At 47.9% G+C, this 3,065-nt stretch overlaps 1 long non-coding RNA gene across 1 annotated transcript; it reads right to left on the reverse strand.

Annotated features, from left to right (window-relative positions):
• Nucleotides 1-1,162: 1,162 nt before the first annotated feature.
• Nucleotides 1,163-2,790, reverse strand: LOC129626193 (uncharacterized). Its single transcript, XR_008701813.1, has 2 exons — nt 2,221-2,790; nt 1,163-1,492 (listed from the first exon to the last, which is right to left on the reverse strand). It is a non-coding gene; the product is annotated as an uncharacterized LOC129626193 (long non-coding RNA).
• Nucleotides 2,791-3,065: the final 275 nt, after the last annotated feature.

Here is a 3,065-nt window from a genome sequence, read left to right on the forward strand (position 1 = left end):
GTAGGGGGAGGTGGCAAACGGTGCCGGTGGTGGTGGTGGTTGCAGGGTGGTGAGAGGGGAGGTGGTGGTGACCGTGGGGAGGTGATGATGGAAATGGAAGTGGGGATGGTAGTGGTCGAAGAGTCGTTGGAGCTGCTACTGGTGATAGTGGAGGTGGAAGTGAAGATGGTGGTGGGTTGAAGACGAGGAAGATGGAGGTGGTGGCAGAAGTGAAAGTGAGAGTGGGAGACAGGATGATGGTGAAGGTGACGGTCCTGCAGGAGGTATTGTTGGGAGTAGAGAGGGCAGAGATGGCAAGGCAGCGTGGTGATGCTTACAAGGAAACTGGCAGCTGGCATGTGGCTAATATTCTTTAAGAAACTGAGAACAAAAGATGGACATTGTCCATCCTCGGGACAGCTTTGGTTTAATCAGGCGAGGTTCAGTTGACACTGGATGAACAAATGGTATCATTTCCCAGTGAATCATGACAACTGGCATCATCTGAGAGTCAAGTCGACATTCCTTTTACTTTTGTGTCCTGCCACTAGCCTCTCTATTTAATTCCCTTCCATTAAATTTATTGTTGGTTAGATAGTGAACTCTTGCGTGTAGGTCATGGTAAACTCAAATCCTTCTTGTAAGCACTTGTCTGCTTACCTGGCTCTCAATGCATGAATTCCTATGGTAAGATGATTGATTAACTGAGCTAATGTGGTCCTTTGTTGAACCTTTCATCATCACTAGGGTGTGCTAGCTTGACCCTCTGTGGATGTGGACCATCCAGTGTGTCTGATCTTTGTCCTACCTGTATCTAAACCCACAGAAGACCCAGCCTGACAACTCTGAGTCCTGGCTTCTCGGTCCTTATGTTTAGTTGTTCTCTTTTGCTCTTAAAACTGTTGCTTCTTGGGCTGCCTGAGGCACTGACATCTAGGTCAGTGATAAATCCCACTCAGGGAAGCCACATATATCATTTCCTCCACCACTTTGCAAAAACCATTTCTTGGACTGTGCCAGCCAGCCATGGGCTCTGTCCCTGGCATCAGCAGAGCCCGCTCCTTTCTGGCAATCCGCTGCCTTTGCCAGTTCAGAAGGCCATGGCCCCAAAGCCATAGCACTGCAATCTTGCATGAGTCCTGGGGACCTGCCAGGCTGCCCGGCATTTTGTCTGAGCAGAGTTTGTGCTTGCCTTTCACATTGGCAGGCCTGAGAATTTCCACTGCTGTTGATCCACCTCACACAGCCACAAAACAGACCAGAACTTGTGTGTCTCTCCAGGCTGGGGGTGGCACGGCAAAACATTTCTGGTCCCAAACTGTGACATGTGTGCCCTGCCAGGACCCAGGACGTTTTGGGAAGTGTCTTCCTTGTCCCAATTAAAAGTGTTTATTGTTCAAGCCGGGCTGCTCGCTGTAGCTCTTCTTTCATCAGCCTCACTTTGTTAAGCATTATTGCACTCACTAATCTTCTCTCTCTGACAGCTCCTGGCCAACAGAATTACAAGTTCAAGCTATGGAAACAAAATGCATTTTATTTATTATACTCCTAAGATGTTTTCAATAATGTAGACAGTGCCTATTTTGCCAAGTGGGTGTTGCGACTTTCCAGAGGTTTGGCTAGTTAGCAGCCTGCCGGTGAGCACACATGCTGTCCTCCAGCCCTTTGCTGGGTGTCCTTCACCCCAGATCGAGCCTCCCCCATTATGATGTTTGGCCTCCAGTGTAGACAGACAGAAATGCTTTGGACCAAGGCAACCAGCTCTGTATAGTGATGCCATCTAAGGTAATTCGTCTGGTCTGCGCTTTGACTACTTCTGTCCTTCCCTTGGGAATAATCATAGCAGCTAATGTTTATTGAGCATTTACTACGTGCCAGCACTGGTCTGATGCTTTATGTAGGTTATCACATTTAGCCCTCCAGCTATGGCAGGAGGCAGGCACTGGTCTTATTTTTGTTTTATAAGTGAGGAAGTAAGGCACAGAGAAGTTAAATGACTTCCCCGAGTCACACAGCTGGTAAGGGATGCCTTTGGGATTTGAATCTACTTAACCACTCCATCAGACTGTCTCCTGGGTTTGGTGACAGAACGAGAGAAAACAGGCAAACACAATACAAGTTAAATGATCAGTGAAGATCCTGTTATATGAGTAGAAGCATATCTCTTGGCTTTTCAGTCAAGGAAATGCATTTTTTTTTTTTTTTTTAGAAATGATAAAGGAGATTCTCTCTGCCACCAACCTTATTTGCAGGGAAAGGAATAGAGATGCAGATGTAGGAAATGAGCTTGTGGCCACAGGCGGGGTGGGGAGGAAAGGATGGGGCGAGTTGGAAGAGTCGCATTGGCATCCATATATATACACTACCATGGGTAAAATAGATGGCCAATGGGAAGCTGCTGTGTAGCACAGGGGGCTCAGCTGGGTTCTCTGTGATGACCTAGGGGGTGGAGGGGAGAGGTGGGAGGGAGGCTCAAGAGGGAGGGGATATATGTATACATGTAGCTGATTCATGTTGTTGTACAGCAGAAACCCACACAATACTATAAAGCAGTTATACTCCAATTAAAACATAAATTTAAAAATAAAAAAGAAGACTAGTGACAGTCTCTGTACCCTTCCAGGCACAGTGCATGCCGTGGCCACAGCTCTGGGCCTGCAGGCTGCCCAGGTGATGCTCTTTGCAGAGGCAGTATCTCTTTGGTTGCCTGATTCTGCTCTGCTTGTTCCCCCCTGAAAGACTGACAGTCTGTTTCCATGACGCTTTCCTCCTTTTCCCCTTTCATGGCTTGTATGTTTTGACTTACCCAGTTTGGGGTAGAGGGGTGGGGCGGGCGTCAGATAAATTCACTTCTTGAATCACCTTAAAGATGCCTCTTGATAAGTTCCGGGGGAGGGGGGGGGAGTTTACTTCTGAAATCCTTAGGTAGGGGCAGCTGTGCACAAATTGATTTATTCACAAGCCCAAACAGGTGTCTTGACCTCAGGCGGTCAAGGCAAGAAGTTGCCTCTCGTGGAGGTTTCAGCCAGGTGAAGGGAAGGGAAAGCTGGTGTAGAACAGGCCTCCCCACAGTTAACTTCTTGTTG

Source organism: Bubalus kerabau, chromosome 13 (genome assembly GCF_029407905.1).
Source record: "Bubalus kerabau isolate K-KA32 ecotype Philippines breed swamp buffalo chromosome 13, PCC_UOA_SB_1v2, whole genome shotgun sequence".
Taxonomy (NCBI): domain Eukaryota; kingdom Metazoa; phylum Chordata; class Mammalia; order Artiodactyla; family Bovidae; genus Bubalus; species Bubalus kerabau.